The 20,160-nt window shown below is 43.2% G+C and overlaps 1 protein-coding gene across 2 annotated transcripts in view; it reads right to left on the reverse strand.

Moving 5' to 3' along the window:
• Positions 1–10,689, reverse strand: part of SNX10 (sorting nexin 10) — a 37,480-nt gene extending 26,791 nt beyond the window's left edge. Inside the window, exon 1 of one of the 2 annotated variants that reach the window (XM_069772888.1) lies at positions 10,613–10,689. The gene's annotated coding sequence lies outside the window, so the exon portion shown is untranslated. Of the gene's footprint in view, positions 1–10,333; positions 10,474–10,612 lie in introns of those variants that run through there. The other variant, XM_069772897.1, reaches the window with a different exon arrangement.
• Positions 10,690–20,160: the final 9,471 nt, after the last annotated feature.

Here is a 20,160-nt window from a genome sequence, read left to right on the forward strand (position 1 = left end):
TTATGGTGCATAATAAGTAGCTTAAACTACACTAAATGATTTTGTAGTGTAAATAATTGCCAGTTTTGTTGCTAGGGCATTTTCAGAAGGCCAACAAAGGGATGAGGCAGTGTTTGAAAGGAAGCACTGGTGACCTCCAAAGTTAAGTCTCAGTGAGCGTGCTTGCTCCAGAGAACTTTTGAGATCCCTTGAGCTAAGAGAAATCCATTTCAGAATCAACAACAACCTTGGCACTCTGGCAAGTTCAATCATTTCTCAACTATAGCCATACTCGACATGGAAAATACTGGATAAGCACTAGACTTCTTACCAATACTTATATAAATAGGGCATACCACTGGCAGTAAAACTACCTTTGAAAACAAAGGGAAAGAAGCAAGTAATTTCCAGGCTAAAACCACTTGCTGACATAGTACCCGAGTATTTTCCAGGTCAAAGTTCTGTACAGTTACAAAAATGACTGAATATGTACGTGTTGTGCACATACAAACCATACACACATCTTACTAGACACACCAATGAGAACCAGAAATATAAAAATCACCCACAGAGAGATAAGCTACCCCTAGATATTTTTATATGATTACAGTTAAAAACATCACATTAGCTAGCTATTGCTTTTACAAGCTGGATTACAAATCAAAAAGAAGGGATTTGTAAATAGAGACTAAAGTAATTTCAGAACACTGATTAAAATCCTAAGAAAAATCTTAAATGTTGCTTCTGAAGGAAGGTTTATGTTCAGAGAATGTATGTTTTTCTTTCTTCCAAAACGTCATGCTTCTTACAGGAATTAAATATTTCATTGCATTAAATTGAATTAAGCTGCCCTAAAAATATTATCTTCCCTAAGGTATCTCTCTGTAATAACTAACTTTTACTTATCATGGGGAAAGAAGGGCCGATGGCTGCTATATCTTTCCTGCAGAGTAAGCAAAGCAAAAGTTAGCAAATGCCGTGCAGGCTTATTGCAACATTTTTCTCTGTTTCTCAAAAGCAGAGGGTGGCATCACCTGACCCTTTCCTTTCTGACTCACCCCCTGGAATATTTTTAGTCTCATGTGCCAGAAATTTCTCATTTTTTGCTTATTTCAAATGCTTTTAATTTATGGTAAGCTTTTTCTCTCCTGCTTGAATTGTTGTTACATAGCACTACATGTTTTAGCTTGGCCTTCTTCCTGCTGCGGCTTTCCTTATTCTACCAAAACAGCTATTTTTGTGATGCCCCACCTGGTCCCATCTAGGAATTGCTAGTGCTTGGTCTTGTCCCCAGAGAGGAATGTGAAGCAAAAGCAATAGTCTCAGCCACAACCACAGAATTAGAAGTCCCAGTCTCATGATATGCGTCTGGGGAGATGGCTGGGAAAGACCAAGCACAGATACCATCAAAAATAAAATGAATAGTTAAGTAATAATGTCCTGAGACAGATCGATACTAAGCAGCCTCTGCAACTGCAGCTCAAAAACAGTGGGGAAGATGGGAAATATTGCAGTCAATACAGCACGTTCACCAAGCATTTTGATCAGCTCCGTTCAAACTGTTGTGCTTCTTGGGCCTTTCAAGTTGACCAAGCCCATGAGGGATCATTCCAATGGTCCAGCTGGATCAACCACCCAGTCCCTCACACAGTGGCACTTCACTCTTCTGGGCTCTCTTCCCCTGAAGAACGCATCAGATGGCCCGTCGTTATGGCAGAAACCTACTGATGCTGCATCTGTGTAACTGCACCTGTATATTGCAGTAGTTTACAAGCTGGATCTATCAACAGTTAAACTAACCATTTAAGAATGCATTAACGGTGATTTCAATGGGGGCAGCTTGCTTGTTCAACAGGCTTTGTTCTCTTTCTCAGCTAGCCTGTGGCAGTGGCATGAAAACAATATTCTGGAAGTAAGTAGCTTCTAAACAGTGTTATTCATTACTAAAGCAGACAATTCTGAGGAGCAAACAGCTTTTGGCAGGAGAAACTTTTCATGAGACTGACCAATAAGAAAATCAGGCTGAAAATCAGTGATTTATCCATATCCCTGGATTTTCTGCTTCTCATTTCTTTTGTGCCCACTAAATGTTAAGATGTGATTTTGGTTCCTTTCACCCCGGTTACAGACCCCACTGTTGCACTATGACTTTGTAAGACTAGCATCAGCCCTTGGCCAACTCTCAGCACGGGAGGCAGATTTCCAGTATGCAAAACTCTTTTCAGAAGTTGTGAGAGAACAGCAGGAGACATGACAAACACATAAAAATGAGAGGATGAGAAGACAAGCAGCACTTGGGTTTGACTGCTCTGCCATCACAGCCGAGTCAAAGGAGTCACCGGCCAGCCTTGGAACAAATGCTGGCTCACGGTCAAGCAGCAAGAGGAGCAAAGGTAGAAAACTTCATGCCTGCAGGACAAATGTGGCCCACAGCTTGCTTTCACGGTGCCCAAACCCACATGATATTTTTCCAACAATGAATTCAAGCAGACCACTAAGAAGTCTGAAGGACTTTTTCTGCCTTTAGCGGCAGAGAGACTTCCGACTGTAGCAGGTGCTGCCTAACTGAGCAGAATGCACAGATTTAAATTCATTTTAAACCTGGTCAGTTCAGACTGTATTACAAGCCTATGGGAAACAACAGACCAAGATGAAACTGGTTTAAGTTAGTGTTGTTCACTTAAGTATATGTGCTTCAGGCCAAAAGAACCCACAATCCAGTCTTAAAACAGAACAAGTGTCAATTTATATAATCACACCTTCAGCTAAACCAATTGAAACCTACACATTACGTATGGATGTATTTGAAATCCTACTTTGTGGTCCTACAGGCAAATCCATAACAAACATCCATCATGTGGCTGATGAGACCTGACAACCACCAAAAGATCCTCTCCAGCCCCACTGTTTTGCAGAAACACAACGATGCTGCGCAGTTGATGGCTTTTCAGTCCAGGGCTATGCATGCGTCTCAGAACAAAACTGCGATCAAGGCAACTTGGCAAAACGAACGGCCCAGATGAGGTGGGAGCAGAAGGTACCAGTTACCACACCACACATCCCCTGCAGCTGGAAGCCGGTAGAGGAAAGCCCCGCTGCAGGTCTCCAGCCTACTCAGGCATTGATAGTAACTTCTCTGCAGAACTGATGCAGTTGGGTCACTATGGCCAACAGAGATGGAAATAACCATTACTGATGATGCATTCTGCTTTATAGGTGAGTTTCAAATTCTGCAGCACTTTATATATAGGCAAGTGTTTTACATACTTGGAAAGCACTCTATAAGGACAGTGCTGTCCTTGACAGGGTCTGTTTTATTGATCTAGCAGGAGAACAGGAAGAAGAATGGTTGCCATCTAGCCTAAAAACAATGCAACTTTTGCAACTGGAAGAGCTAGCTATTAACTGACTGCTGAAGACCAGAATTTCATGTGCATTAAAGAGAGAATAAGGCTATTCAAGGTTTGAAAGTTATCTAGTTTAGCTAAGCTTATGGAGAAAAGACAGCGTTCTTAGAATTAAGCTTTGCTAGAAGTCCAGTGAAGGGGTAATCGTATACACTGAACCCAACTATCACTTTCCACACTGCCAACAGACTTACATTTCAGATGTCTAGGACAAGTGAATTACCACCCAAAGTTAGAATGATAGAAGCTCTAGTGATCCTCAGGTGGTCAAAATGTGTTCAGAAACATGCTAGTGCTTGTTACTGTCATGGTCTAAGAGCATCAGCAAGACAGTGCTGTAGGTAGAGATGGTGCCTTGTATGAGAGATCAAAAGTGTACTTGACAATATTTCAGAGGCCATATATCCCAAAGCCATATTTTTTCAAGCAGACATGTTACTCTAATAAAAGATATTTAATGTGCAAAACTTGCCTTGGACAAACCGATCCGTGGCTCTGGAGAGCCTGGAGAATATGGACGAATCATTTTTGAAAGAGAATCATTGCTTATGCACATATGCTATTAAGGCATATTAATATTATTTTTCAAATCTTGTATTTAAATTCAAATATGTAGTGGCAAAAAGGAAGGCAAAATCCGTCTGTGGACTGAAGACTGCCTTTGTGTTTTCTTAAAAGTAGTCTACCGTACTCCAAATACTGTTTACAGTTACCTTGCATTAGTTACAAGGTTTGGTGCATGTACTGAAGGGTAGTTTTCCTGAGAAGGTCAAGATGCTTTCTTTGCAAGCTGACCTGAACTATTAACACCTACATACCAGGGCTCGCATTAAACCCCTGTGATCCAGCTGTGAAAAGCTCACCAAAAAGACCTCAGCTAGGAGAGGATCTTGCACCCCTACTCTAAGATTTAGCCTTGCACTACACATCGAGTGTAGACATCCTTTTCCTGGCTAGCAGATCAAACAGATCTTCCTTCCAAATCTACCTGTGGTGACGAGTGAAACAGCAGTCGATTAGGAAGGCTTCGTTTCTGCAGAAGTATTTACATGTGTCAAACAGTTCTTCACAAAATCCCCAATGGGATATTTTGGTTATAAATCCTCTCTGATTCTTGGATCTTACTGTCCAAACCTAGTTTCACGGTCTGGGAGGTGGAAGGACTGTTTGGGCCAGCCACCTGGCTGCCTCCCCCACCATCTTCACAGCAACCCCCACCTTCATCCACCCGCAGAGGGGGAGACAAGGGGCTTTATCACATCTGGAATGAGTGATTTGCCTTCCTGTCTCCCCAACAGCCCTGTTGATTCAACTCCAAATAGTCATACCGCAACCAATTTTCACCTTGACCAGACAGACATAATGAATGTAACGTAGTCACAAATTCTTGGGGAGCAGACCAACTGGTGTCACAGCCATTAAACACCAGTCTCATCACTTCACATGTCTGGAGACATGTGAGGGTATCTTCGGGCTGTGCTGCTCCATGCCATGAGAGCCAAGGCTATTCCATTTAGCTGTCCTCAAAGCAAGCATGATCGCAACGACGCTACGCGCCGATGAGACTATTTATACATGCAAATGCCTGGCACATCATAGGCTCTGGCATTATCAAAATGCTCTCCAGCGCCCAAGACTCGCAGCTATTTCCCCTCTCCATGTAATCGCTTCCCAACACACCCCTTACTACCTCACCTTTTCATGCCTCAATAGTAGAAATTCATTTCTTCTGGGAAGAGGCACGCCACTCTTGGGAAAACAAAGCCTTCCCCTCTGGGAAGACAGCTGAAAATCTCATTAAAACCAAAGTTATGACTAATTTAAAACCACACATCACCATTACGCAATTAAAACAACGAGACTATTAGAAGGCACAAAGTTATAACCTGGTGACTGTTGTTGTACACGTGGAACAAGGTAGGCGAGCAGTTAGGGCTTCCCTGAGGGAAAGGAGGGGCAGGAACTTGAACTTGCAGGATGCGTTGGCAGCACACACATAGAGGTCAGGGTATATTACTCACTGTCAAGTCCATAGTAAAACAGATGCTTTGCTACAGGAGCAAAACATCCATTTTGCTTTGAAGAGTAGTTTACCTATGAGTGAGTGTATCCTCCTAGACAACTCTGGCAGAGAACAACGGGAAGGAGTAATTTTCTTAAGCCACAAAACCTTTAAATACCAAGAAAAAGGAATTCCTTCTTACCACAAAACCAGGCACGGAAAGTAAACTGCATTCTCGTTCTCTTTTTACTTACCCGTAACAAAATCATTGTTGGTTTCTTTGTTCTTAAACAAATGAAACTCATCAGTATGCAGCCTGCTAAACGACTCTGTGGCAATCTGTAACACCAGTCACGGAAGATGCTGGAGCAAAGAGAAACTCCTTTCAAACCAGTCAAGTCCTTCCTTTTGGGCTGGGCCCACAGGGCGATGAGGAGTTGTAAAGGTTTTTGCAAGGTTCATGTCTATTGATGAATTTGTCTGCCATACTGGTAGACATTTTGAAATAACCTGTGCTGAGGTGCCAGCGAGACAACGTGCAGTGCCGGTGTACGGACATCCTGAGCAACACCTGCACAGCACCCATCCCAGGACATACCCTCTTTAACTGCCGGCTTTCAGCAAAACAGAAGAAAACAAGCAAGAATGTAGGATGTATGTTATTTACACAACTGTCCCCTAAGTACTGAAGGGGTGAGTGTAGTGGGGGAGCGAGTATAGGGCCAGCAGAGAGACTGGCAGACAGCGTGGGCTACTGACTCCTTTAGCACACACTCTGTGGAGAACATGCCCAGCAAAGTCTGAAAGAAAACTGGTTTCTGAGACCAGAAGCCCTGAGGACATTTAAGGATTCTGTGGAGGCATATCACTAATTAGACCTGAAGAAGAGAAATACTATTTTGAAGTTCTCCAAGTTGAAAGAGGATCACTGGAGGAACACGGTGGGAAATGCAGGACCATTTGCGATTACATTATTGGATTATGTTCCATTAAATCTCCCACTGACCCCCCTGCTCTGCAGAAATCTGGACAAGTAGGATTCAGATAGCAGAACATAAACGTTCAGTGTCTTTGCGGATGCTCACAAGGTGTCTTTCTTACTCTTCAGCTGCTGCCCAAGAAGGCAGCGGATCAACTGTAGGTCATGCGTCACGATGCAGCCTCACACAGATGCCCTGGATCCCCTTGGACAGCCCCCTTGAAAGGCACAGGTCACCCACACCCAGGCAACCAACCCACGCTCAAGCTGTACTGTGTAGAGATTTAGCAAGGAATGCTACAAATAAACAGATCCAGAGCCAAAATACTATGCACCAGACTTGTGCATGTAGTTCCCTGTAGTCAATGAGCAACTATAGCATGATTTGCTTCTCTGTCCCAAGAGTTACCCTGCCAAGAAGTCAGGAAATTCCTGTAGGACACATAGCTGTTTTTTCCTCTTAGTATTTTTAGTATCAGAAGAACAAAAATGTTGCCGAGTTATTTTTTTGAGATAATAAAAAGATGCAAAATGTTTAACAAGAAAGGAAGAAAAATCACAATATCCTAACTTAACCACATCTCTTTTACTTCTCTGCTTACAAAAGCCAAAAGCTTAAGCATACTACATACCACATGCATGGAAATAAGATCCATTATAAGATCCATACATTACAGAGATATGATACACTGAATTTGTAACCTGTCCTATCCTACCTACCCACTCCCAGGAAGCAAGAAACACCTCCAGCAGTCCATGCCGCTGACCAAATAAATGTTCACAGCCTTTTTGCTTTGGGATTTATTATAGCATGTTGTTTGTTTTGTTGTTTTTTTTTTTAAATCACCCTGCCAGCAAAGTGTTTCCTTCTTTCATACAGAGAAATTACAAAATTGCATGATAAAAGCAGAGAAGGTTGCAGTTGCCTGAAATTATAGTTATTAGGAAAAGTACCAGCAAAAATTGACTAAAATAGAGCTGCAAGATTGATTCAGCCTGTTCCAGTCAGAAGGGCCCAACTTCTGTATCAATATTCTTGACAGCATCTTTCGCCCCACAGGATCAGAGCACCAGCAGAAGGGCCAGCAGAGGGGAACACCACGCTGCAGCAAGCACATTTGGTACCAGCTGGTGCAGCCCCTTGGGCCAAAGGCAACGCTGCTCTACGGTGGGGGCAATAAGCATCAAGGGGATGGAGGGAAGCATCAAGGAGAGGTGCTCTAGGGTTGCTTAACTAGGAACAGGATGCAGGAAGCTTCAAAATTATGACCGCCACGACCTTCTCTGGGCGGGAGAAGCTATTTTGTAAGAGATTCATGTGCAGCAGTAGCGTGAGCTCTGCAAAAATTCCTAGGAACGTAGCCTTCACCCTTATTATGTTCTGGTCCTCATCTGTTTTTGCGCTACTACCTTACATCAGCCACACCACCAGTCCTGGCTGGATGGTGACAGTTCACCCAGAGAAGCCACATCACAACGTGTTTACCAACTGCTGGCTTGATTTAATGCTCCACCTCCTCTTATGCCCTAGAATTACTCAGTTTGACCCAAATCCCCAGTGGTTTTTGCTCTGTACGGCACCGTGCTTGGGAAGGCAAATCCCAGGACACTCGGAGTCTGCAGCACAGCAGGGCACCACTGATGTCCGACCCGTACACCGAAAGCATCACAGCAGCGTGGGCATGCAGCGACCACAGAGGTAGGTAGCTTAAGCAGGTACACCGGGGCTGGTAAAAGGTGCTGCCTTCAGAACAGCTGTTCTTCAGGCGTCAGTGTGGAAAAGCATAGCTGAAAACAACTCCTAAGTGTATTAAAAGATGAAAGGGAGAGGCTTTGAAGAGCAAAGGCGATGTTTACCCAGCTCTGCCTGCAAGGCAAGCAACAAGGGAAAACCAGAAAACTGAAAGTCTGTTGAGGTAGGATCTAGGCACTATTTCATGGAACACAGCAACGCAGTGTTGTGATGCTACTCCAGCTTTCTACTGGGCTATCCCTAACTGATTGTATTATAAACGTATCTTGAAAGAAAAAAAGAAGAAAAAAAAAGAAAAAACCCCAAACAAACAAAAACCCCACCAAACCTGCACCATTCAAATAAATCACTGTCTTATTCAAAAGTAAAAACTATTGCAGCAGATTCTATCACAAACCAGCTAATTTTAGGAAAGAGCATCTGCAAGCTGACAACTGCTGTTTTGCAATGGTATAGAAGCACCAATCTTTAATTCCGGTAGCTCTGCTGATAACAGTTAACTGCAGTTAAACTATAGAGACATGAACAAAAGAGGAACCACGATACCAATATAATTTATAATGGTTTTGCCACTTGTATGAACATTTGGAGGTACTCATTTAAACACCTATTTTGCTCTACGTTCACAAATAGTGTCCTGTTTTCTATTCCATAAGCCCTCTGGGACCAGGGACTGCCTTTTTGCCTATATTTGCACAGCTCCTACCATAGGGCACAAGCAACTGGATGAGGCTTCTAGGTGCTACGGTGTTCTAACTACACTACAGCATTGGAGAGATCATGTTGTTAGTACCTTAGTAGTAATATTTTTCAGAACGTTTTTCTTCTTAAAAAAGCCCACTTAATTATTTTGCAAATAAAATCTAAAATCAGAATAACCTATAATAAAGCTCACATGTATTATAAGCCCTTAAAAGTATATGAATACAGGCATGCTGCACCAATGTAAGTTCTTTAAATTGAAATTCATTAAAAGGTAAACACTTCTTAGATTCAATACAAAACATACATGACAAACAAGAGACTTCTGGATTTCAGGTCAAGCATCATAAACATAGCATAACACCCTAGACTGAAGTAGGCATAAATATTATTTTCTTCTTCTACACAAAGAAAACATTGGTATTTCCATTTTTCTAAAGGAAGTCCTGTTTGTGTCATTCGGTAAAGCTCTGCCTCGCATTACTTTTACTTTCAGTTTTCCCCATCCTCTTCACTTGAGCTATTTCCTGTCAGTGCGAGAAGCAGAGTGGGAAACAAAAACTCAAGCTGCGGTTTTCCTTGGGCAACGGGCGACCCGGGCACGTGCCAGGTGGGAGCTTCCAACGCACCCGAGTGGGGCCAGACCCTGATCCTCAGTGGCCTGGCTCCACACCTCCGTCTGCCTTTACCTTTTCACCACTGCTAGCGGAAATTAGGCAATATTTACCTAAAATTGCCACATCCTCGAAGGGGCTGCGAGAACGCCCGGCCTGTCGCGCCCATCCGACGGCGACCGCATGTCTCTATAGGGTGATCCCAGCCAGCGGGTGGGAGACAACGAGCAAACACGGGTGTTCCACGGAAAACCGCAGGCAGCTGCCCACGTGCAGCTCTGTGCCTAATTCCAGTCCGCGGCCCAAGGCAAACCCGGCAACTCAACCACTGGAACCTCCTTTGGTTTATAAATCGGTCAGTTTTAATTGCATGCTGTGCTTTCAGCGGCTTTCTTCATATGTACCTGAAAACGCTCAGGCCGCTTAACTTCAATAACACGCAGAATTTAAAAATAAGAAGGCGGCAGTCTCCTGACTAACAAAGAGGTACAACAAATACGATGTATTTGGTACAAAATTACATCATGATATACGTTATATATTTATGTATTATTATACACAGTAATGTGCACGATTATATAACGTACATACATAATAATAATATAACGTGGATACGTGCAGAGCTTTTGCACAGCCACATAAAGACCATAGTCGCCAAAGGTGACGGGCTCGCTTCAGCAAAACAAAAAGCCGCCGTCCAAAACAAGATTAAGCCTTCTTTAAACCAAATTTTCTGACTGCCTGGAGTTAATCATTACTAGGAGTAGTCACTAACACAGCTGTAAATCACAGGCGGGCGCCTACACCAGAGATCAGGCGAACAAACGCGCTCTAAAAGCCGGGGAGGAGCCAAGCCCCCCCCCCCGCCCCGCCCGCCGCCGGGCTCCCCGCTCCCACCTGGGCTTTCCAAGCCGCTGCCTAAACCCCGGGGTGCGCTAACGCGCTCAGGCGGCGCCTCACCGTCACCCGGCGACCGGGGGAGGACGGCTCTACGCCCGCCCCGCCGTTCGCGGCTGCCGCCACACGCACACAGCCCGAGCGAGCCCGCTCCCCGGGCGCCCGGCGGGCTCCTCCAGCCGCTGCACCGGCGACCGCTCCGGTGCCGCGGCCGGGACGGCGCTCGCCCGAGCCCCTGGGGAGGCCGGAGGGGCTGACCCCCGCCCCCGCCCCGCTCACCGCTCGCCGCCGACCGCGCAGAGCCCCAGCGCCGCCGCTCCCGCCGCCGACCGTAGGCCGGGAGGAGGCGGCGCGTCACCAGCAGTGGGCGGGGCCGCGCTGCCCCGCCCCGCCCACCGCCAGCCCCGGGCGCCGGCGGAGGCGGGCGGGGGAGGGGGCGGGCAGTGAGTGAGGCGGTGGGCGGTGGGCGGTGGGCGGTGGGCGGCGGGGGGGGCGGGGGCGCAGCGGCGGCCTTTCCGCCGGGTGCCGAGGGGGTTACCTAATTTTTAAAGCCCTGTGTTCTCCGCCTGTGCTCTGGAAACCCAGGGGTGGAAAGAATGGCTTTGCTCCAAAAAAGGTGGGGTTAGGAGCCTTTTAGTTAAGTGGGAAAAAAAAATATATAAATCGTTAAATCCAATTAATTTTGTAATTACTTTTTTTTTAGGAGAAATCAAATCTCTTCTCAAGGTTTATTTCCTCAGGAAACTAAAATACCAGTAATTTTGTTCCTTAATGGTTTTGTGTATATTACCTAAGTCACGCCTTTGATTGCTAGTTGTTAAAATTTCGAGAGGGTTTTGAAATACCTGATTAACACTGTGTGCCAGGGCTTGGAGACGGTCTTGGAAACAGCACGGTGACTTTATGCCACACCTCTGGAACGTCGGGTTCCCGGGTTTTGGAATCCGGTTTCTGAAAAGGAGCTTAACGAGCTCAGGGAAATCACTTACCTGTGAGAATGCTTGTCTCTCGCTGCTAAGGCTGTTCTTGTGTGCTGAAATTGTTCTAAGAGGAATAAATAAAAGCACCTTAGGAAACATCCGCTAATAAGAGCGGAAGGAAAAGAATTAATCTTCTGTAACAACACAAAGTAGTGAGGGTTTCTGCTTCTGAAGAGCTTAAAAGATCTTTACTTACCGATGTACTGATGAAGAACCACCAAAGAATCTGAGCAACTTCTCCTATTTTAAAAAGGAGAAATCGTTTTAATGCTATTATACATATTTACTTCATTTCTAGATACGGGAAAGCCTAGAATCTCTTCTTTTCTTAGCCTTTTTATGTAAATTATGGGCTGGTTTTTCCCATAAGATATTAAAACATGAAGCAAGTTCTAAGATAAAAATTCTAAAAGAAAATAATTATTACTAATTGGTCTTGAGTACCCCAAAACTTTCATCTGATAACACCCCTTAAACAAAACACTGCAGGCACAGGTAGAGATCAGTACTAACAACTATTGATTCATGGTAACAGAGTAGAGAATTACAGGGGTCTTACGTGAGGTGTCTACATCAGCCTTTTTCCCAAAATATTTGCCACTTTTGGTAATGGTGGTTCAACATCGCTGGCAGTGGAGACCCAGTGTGAGTGTAGACAAGGCTCCAAGCGGCTGCTGGCATTTGTCCTGTAGAGATGATTTTTGTGGTAGGGTGGTGAAAGCACCGAGGCTGGACATCACCTTTTTTGCTATTGCTGTCAGACACTGTGCTGAGCAGCGTCTCTGAGCAACCGTCCTGTCCAAGAAATGATTCACAAAGGAAGGCCAGCATAGGAAAAGACCGAGTGAAAAGGAAGAATGAGGCTAACTGGCAATTAAATAGCTTCTGTGGGATTGCTAGTATAAACTTATTTTCAGAAATTGAATTTTTTGTTTTATAATCTAGCATAATAAAAATTACCAATGAGATTTATAAATCTTAGTTATCTCTGCATAAATGTGAAATAGTGCTACCTCTAAGCCATACAATTTTGCCAGAAAAAAAATCATAGTTAGATATAGTTAAATTTACCAAACAGAGGCTGTACAGGCAAGTGTTCTTAGTGAAAAAGGAAAGTTACTGAATCTATATAAGGTATTTTCTCCATGTTTCAGCCAAAAAAAAAGGAGGACTTTATTCCACAACAGGTCTCTTAAAATTTCCCCTGAAATAAATTATTAGTCTGCTATCCTGACATCAGTTTGACTTATTTCAGATTAAATCTGCCACAGCTATGGCCATCCATTTACTCAGAAAGGCAAACTTCAGTGTGCATTCAGCTGCAGTAGCATTTTGTTTCAGATGAGGTACGTATTTTTTGAAGCAAATCTCTGGTTGCCCTCCCTTCCTGATCTTCGGTTCATTTTGTGAAGCAGCCTCAGAAGACACGGAAGAAACGTTTCACCTGAGACGTAACCAAAAGCTGCACTCCAACCACTGATGGAGGCAGCCTGGAACAGACCCCCGAGAGCACACAGAAGGTGAAGGTCGTCGGGTCCTCCACACAAGCTGGTTTGCACCTGCAGAGCTTTTCTTGTTGCATCCCACTGCTTGCTAACATAGACATAGCCTAAGCCGCAGAGAGATTAAAATGCTGGTTCTGTTACCGCATGTTTATAATCCCTCAACTATTTCATTAGACTGGAATAAAGCTCTGCATCCAGAAAATGCTGCGGGACTATCTGGGTCCTGACTGCTTGATCACATTATGAAAAATTTCACATGCAAAGGAAGTTTCTTAAATTTGCAACGCACGTTTCTTCAAACTAGAGAACTAGAGTTAAAGAACAAACACACGTAGCATATTATGGACACAAAATAAAAATGTTTTTAAGTCTCTCCTATAATTTCCTTTTTGTAGCTAAAGAGGGGAGGAAATCATGCAGTATCAGGCTACAGTGGGATTCTTAGGCATTACTCTTAGGAAGCACTGGTAAATAATGACAGGAGTTGTCTCACTGATTGCAGTTCTAAAAGATGCTCGGTGCTTTTGTGTTGTGGAAGGTGTAAGGATTCAGAAAAGAGTGAGAAGAAGAAAGGAAGGAACTCTGCAAATATTTCCTCTTACTGCTTTGTGTTCTGTGGTGGAAAACAACAGTTGTCCCTCAACCATGTTGTCACGTTGTATTTGGCAAGTAGTGATTTCTTTGTAGCTTGTTTGTAATAAAGCATGAAATCAACACATTTGCCAATGTCCTGCTAATAATTTTTATCTCTTTTCCAAGTATGTATGACAATAAGCAGTTGAGCATATTTAAATACTCCTACCTGCAAGTAGGACATTCCCTCAAGCAGCTTGGACAGATGTTCTGATACCTAAATTGCTGGAGGAATGAAACTCTTGGATTTGGTTTGTCCGTTTATGTGTGTGTGGCTAAGGGAGGAGTTTTGGTTAGAACGGGAAAGTTGTCAGTACAGTGGACGTTTTAGCACTGTGAATGTAGTCGCTTTAAACTTGATTTAGCAAGTGCTGTGCCCTCAGATTCAGTAGTATCTGCTAAGTTTGCAGTCTCAAAGGTGCCTGGCTTAGAAAAACAAAGTCTGCCCAAGCAAAATTGGGTCAGACTGTGGGAGGGAAAGGATTATTTGGATTTGCATGTAATATGAAAAAGGACTGCTTATTTTGTTGCAATTTTTTTTCTTTTTTTCCCCCGTAAGTAATTCCAGTTTTCTGTATTATATCTGATCTGAAGACAAGCTAAAATGGAAGGCCTTGGTGTTTCTAGCATGAAGAAGAAGAAAATTATCAGCTGAGAAGAAAAGAGCTATTAATGAAATCCCTACGCCATCTTTTCAACTCGAGCAGAAGCCAAATGCCCTATTAAAAAATAAAAACCATCAGAAAGAGCTATGATCCATTGCCACACACTCGGTGTTACAGATAGTTGTCTGGCCAACCTGCAAGACTTGCATGATATTCTGCAGTAAAAACAAGCAAGGATGAGACAAACGGGAATATTTTTAAAGGGACTCCTCCTTTGCACATTTGATAGAAGCAAAGAAATACAGACTTTCTTTTCCCTTCTCCCCTCTTACTTTGCTTCTTACAAGGTCTTTGTTGTTTCCTCCCTTTAATTCGAGGCAATTTTTGTTCTGTTTATTTTTGTTCCTCTAAGTCAGGTTTAATAAAATAACAGAGTCACTATGTTTATTTGCACGGACCCACCAGACTGACAAATTACAATCAGCATCTGGGGCAAATGCTAGAGTAACAAAATACACAGCCATCAAATTTGGCTTGATATTTATGACTATTTCAAAGAAGATAATAATAGTGTAAAGCAGTGGTTGACTGGAAGAGCCTCAGGTGCTGTTTTTCTATCTGCACTTTCTTACTGGCAGTGTGCCGGCTTCTTGCAAAGTATTAGACCAGAACAATATTGTTGTTGAAGGGGATTCCAGCTGAGGGTTTATTTCTGTATCTCCCAGTTTCCTTTCCTGTTTCTGGCCCTTTGTACTGGCACAAAGGCCAAAAACCTGGGTGCCCTATTTTCCGTGCCTACATCGGGGACTTGCATGTCCCTCAGCTCTCTGTAGCTGAGGCAGATACAAACATCTCCTTCAGACAATTCAGATTGCCTAGGATTTAATTTGTCCTCCGAAAACACCTGTGCCTCCAACGTCCAGAAAGGCAGCCAAGGGCAATTCTGTACCTCAACTGGGAGGTGTCTGGGTCAGACTGGCTATAAAATGGTAGGTTTTTTCTTTTGGTTTGCAGAGACTTGGCTGTAAGATGACATTTGGATAGCACAGAAATGTGCACGTCATACGAAAGGCAGTGTCTATGTGGACTACTGTCTATGCCCCACCATAGTCCTGATACATTCATAAAAGGAGGTGGAATAAGAAGAGGCTTGTGATATCCTCAGTCCAAATACCCTCAGTTAGTAAATACCTTTCCTGTGTTCCTCTTCTGTTTTTTCTTCTGATGCAAAGAAACCCATGATAAATTCTCACGTGCCATTTATTCCATATCGGGAAAAAAAACCATGAAAAAATTAGCCATTCTTTAGAAACTTCAGAGGGAGCCCAGCTTTAAGCAGGTTATACATGTGTATTTCCAAATGAGCATCTGTTCCCTGTGGCAGATTACCCCACAGTTCTCACCACACTCCTGAAGCCTCGGGAACTTGCCTCTTCTGTCGACGGTACCCAGAACCTGGGGGGCAGGTGGGTCTGACCCAGTGAGGTGACTTCTGCAGTTGACTTCTAGACGTCTCTGTGCAATGAGACTTGCTAAGGTAACTTTTGGTTGCCCCCAGGCAGAAGGATGTTAGGGTACCAGCAATGGGAACGGAGGTGGGGGGGGAACGACACACAGTAAAGAGGCTGGGAAGAATTAGTCATTTTGAAAGGCATTTGGATTGATACTTTTTATCTGAGATAAGCACGGATGGGAGGGGTCAAGTTAGTGATGAATATTTTAAGAGAAGCAGGAATGAAGCTGGAAGATCAAGAACAGCAAGGCCATAATTTGGAGAAGTAGGTCTGGAAAGCCCAAGATTTACAGGGTCTGGCATTACTGACAAGTGGTTGTGTTACTGGGGAAGGGACCCCTTTTCCTAACAGCTGGAGACCATGCGCTTGTTCTAATTACACACACTGAATGAACATTTCCTATTGGTACTTTGACAGCAAAGGATCAGGGTTTACACCTGTGACAAAGATGTGGCAGCTGAACAAGTTACTGTGCATCAGCTGAGTTTCACTGACTCTCCTGTTGGTTCATGTAAATGCTGTATCATACTATCTCATTTAGCAGGCATAAGCTTATCTATATACTCTTCTATTGCCAATTTAATGAACTCTTTGTCAAGGCTTTATTATTTTAGACACACCTGCATAGTTAGAATGGTACTACTTTCATGTGGTGGTATGACTCCCATATGTAGACAACCTCTAGTACAGGATTTAATGTGTCAATGGCTGTCACTTTTAATTACATCAATACCTCATTGCCGCGAATAAATTTTACAAGTACACGTAGGTGAAATCTACCGAACCAGCTGGCTTGTTAAACAGAGGAGACGGACAAGCAAAGCCACCTGTTGTTCAGAATCCCCTCTTGACACTGTATTTTAGTGGGTCTTGCTTAGTTCTTTCAATAGAAGTCAAGTGGATCAGATACCTCCTACTGCCTGGCACAGATACATCAGACAGGCTTTGCCCTTCCTGCTGCCCATGTATTCTGCCCCTTTTAGAAGAGCCTATCCGTTGCCTTAAAGCATTATAGTGGAGAAAGGGTGTTATTTTTTTCAGACTCATTCTGAAGTCTACATGGAATAAGCAGTCATGTCCATGTAATATTTGAACTTACGATACAAATTACATCATATGCATTAGTATATTTGAAACAGCTTCTTGATTGTCTCATAAACACCTGCAAGGCCATTTCTGGCCACAAAAACATGTTGTAGGGCGTGAGTGGTGCTGGACTATTGTTGCTTCTTTGCAGTTGGCAGCCTGGACTTTTTGAGCCTGTATGTGTGTAGAGTTGCAGTAACAGCTCAGCACCACAAGCAGCTTCTGGCTATTACCTCATCATGAAGCCACACAGTCTATTGTTCCATTTCCTTCATTTTGTACATTTACAATTGTCCTGGTTTCAGCTGGGATAGAGTTAACTGTCTTCCTAGTAGCTGGTACAGCGCTATGTTTTGAGTTCAGTACGTGAAGAATGTTGATAACACTGATGTTTTCAGTTGTTGCTCAGTAGTGTTTAGACTATAGTCAAGGATTTTTCAGCTTCTCATGCCCAGCCAGGGCACCTGACCCAAACTGGCCAACAGTGTATTCCATACCATGGGACGTCCCATCTAGTTTAGGAACTGGGAAGGGGGGGGCAGGGATTCGCCGCTCGGGGACTGGCTGGGTGTCAGTCGGCGGGTGGTGAGCAATTGCCCTGCGCATCATTTGTACATTCCAATCCTTTTATTACTACTGTTGTCATTTTATTAGCGTTATCATTATCATTATTAGTTTCTTCTTTTCTGTTCTATTAAACCGTTCTTATCTCAACCCACGAGTTTTACGTCTTTTCCTGATTTTCTCCCCCATCCCACTGGATGGGGGGGGAGTGAGTGAGCGGCTGCGTGGTGCTTAGTTGCTGGCTGGGGTTAAACCACGACAACAATGAAGGAGTAGTGCACTTTGGATTGATCTGTATAAGGTGGTTACTGTGAAACAATCTGAAGTGTAGAATTCAAAGCCCAGCAGCTATGGTGTACCAGTTCCTCAAGTAGATGCTCTTATTTTCCATGATGGATGCCTTTGTTTGCTTTTAACATAGTTCACTTCTCATGTGTATTAAGCTAAACCACACAAATGCATACTTATTGCAAAAAAGTGTCCCCTCGGGGAGCTGTTGCAGAACAGATACTCCGCAGTAGCTGTTCTGAGCTCTTTCCTGTGTAGACAAGTCCTGTGGTGTAGATGATGGCTTTGTCTGCCCTTAATGACTTCATGTGAGGTTTATTCATGTTATTATGTGGCCAAAAACCTAAGGCCAAGGACTATCTGAAGTGTGTGTTACTTAATCAGACATGCTTTCAGGCATGTGAGTGACTCTTTAGTTTCTGCCTGTGGCTTGATTCCCTCTTTCTGACTCCAAATTCTAAAGCATTTGGGTTTATTTTTTAATTGCCTTGTAATCACCAGTGTTGGATATGAGTGTAACTTCTGTGGTGGGAAGAGTGGTAAGAATTTCTTAGTTAAATTTTTACAAAGCTCATTGGTCTGACCTTAGGATTTGCTGGTATAGCAATATTCCTAGGGAGGTTTGTAATGCCTCCTGTCTTAGCTCAGTTTGTGACATGGGACTCTATCATGCGCTTGCTGTAATTTCAAATAAGTATTTCCATGCTGTACTGTGCTGTACTCCCTCACTTCATTAGCACAGTTAAGCAAGAAATCAAAAGTCTTTTTGCAATAATTTATTTATTTTCTCAGAAAGTTTTTGTATTACTTACATAAAATAAAATAATAATAAAAAAGCATTATGTCCTTGTGCATTGAGAGCACAGTAGTTGGGCTTGCTGGTGCAGTTATACTGATTATGCTCTGTTTACATATATGTTGTGTAATATCTGGGGAACGGTTAGAATTGAGATTTCAAGGGAGTACAAAAGCAACTCTCCCTTCCCTGTGGCTCTCACCTGCCTTTTCAGAGCATGTTGTCTTCCATATCTGCAAGGGTCTAGTCCTTGATATACTGACCTCCACTCAGACCAGTCTCAGAGACTACGGAATTCATTTCTCACAAAGTACAGGAAAGAGGCATGCAAATTTTAAGTGAGAGCCTGCTGAGTTGTCTTAATAGTGAGGTATGACTGGGTCAGACACAAAAAGATGAAGTTGGTTCCATTTTTGTGCTTATTCAAAATAGACACAGGCAGTGAGCGGTCTGTAGCAGCTGTAATTAAGCAGCTTCAGATGGCAAGTAATACAGAGGACGCTAAGGAAGAGCAGGAGGCCTTCAGTTGTTTGAACTTCAGTTCTCCACTAACAGAGAGTATCTCTTAAGTTTGTAACTCTGTCTTTGAAATCTGCTCCAGTGCTGATGGCTTTATGTTCATACGTTGTCCTCTACTAATTCAAGCTTTAGTATTGCCTTAAACTTCAGGTTTGCATTTGCAAAGCACTGCCTATCAAATCAAATTGCGTCTTTTTCAAAATACAGCATCTCTTATTTTTAGAGCAGTTAATATTCATCATGGGAAAGAGTGATGGACTGGGAATCAAGCCTGTGATGGTGTCGGTGTTATAGGTTTCTTGCAATTGTGTAAAGAAAAGCGAAATGCTCCGTGTCTGTTCTTTCCACACAACATCCCCAGTATACACTATAATCATTCTATCCGTATGGTTAAAGTGCTGTCATTTATTTGCATTGTTTTTCTTCAGCCGCTCTGCTGCATCCTCAGCCTTGCATCAGCAGGTCAGCTCTGTAAGTCTAGTCCAGCATTTACTGATGTTATTGCAAAAGGAACAGGAACTTTTCAGCAGGTGCTGCTTCAAGAGCTGTTTTAGCACAACAGCTTTCTTGGAAAGATAGTGATTTATCAATGCATAATCTTTTAACCAATTTGAAATATCTGCATTTTGCAGAGGCAACATTTCCAACTGGTGAGAAATTTTCCCAAATCTGTTTACCGACATTTGCTGTGGTTCTTCTATTGCTCTTGCACATATGCACAGCAAGCAAACTGTGCCCATCACTATGTACAGCTAGTCTACAGTCATCCACATCTGCTCCCTGCTGCTACTCCACAGCTGTCCTGGATGAAGTTAAACGGTTTCTGCCTCCTGTCCAAATGTTCAGTAAAACCAAACCATTTGGAAGCCAAGGAAGCAAAAAGTAAGTTGGATCTTCAGGGCATCACACCACCACCAATGTAACTAGCAGCCATGAAATCACAAGCAGGAAGGTAACCATGACTGTCCCCAGATCAGCTTGAGAACCTTTTCTTTTTCATCAGAACTATTGGCAGGTTAAGAGAGTCCTTTACAATATCTTTGGTAAGGGATTTTACTATTCTAAATAATGTTATCTTACATATCTATTCAATTTAAGTTTAAACTTTTTAAACTTTATCATTTAGTTGCTGTTCATCCTACAAGTACATTTGCAAACTTTAGCATGGATCTTGCATGTCTGCCATGGGATAACGAAAACCGAAGTCTCTTTATTCAAACCTTGAACCGTATTTAAGCAGTTAATATTGAAGACTTACGTTGCTACCTTATTCCCCAGGCCCACTTACTTCCCTCTAAATGAACACAACATCCTCTTAATGGAGGCACTAATCTTCA

Source organism: Haliaeetus albicilla, chromosome 2, assembly GCF_947461875.1.
Source record: "Haliaeetus albicilla chromosome 2, bHalAlb1.1, whole genome shotgun sequence".
Taxonomy (NCBI): domain Eukaryota; kingdom Metazoa; phylum Chordata; class Aves; order Accipitriformes; family Accipitridae; genus Haliaeetus; species Haliaeetus albicilla.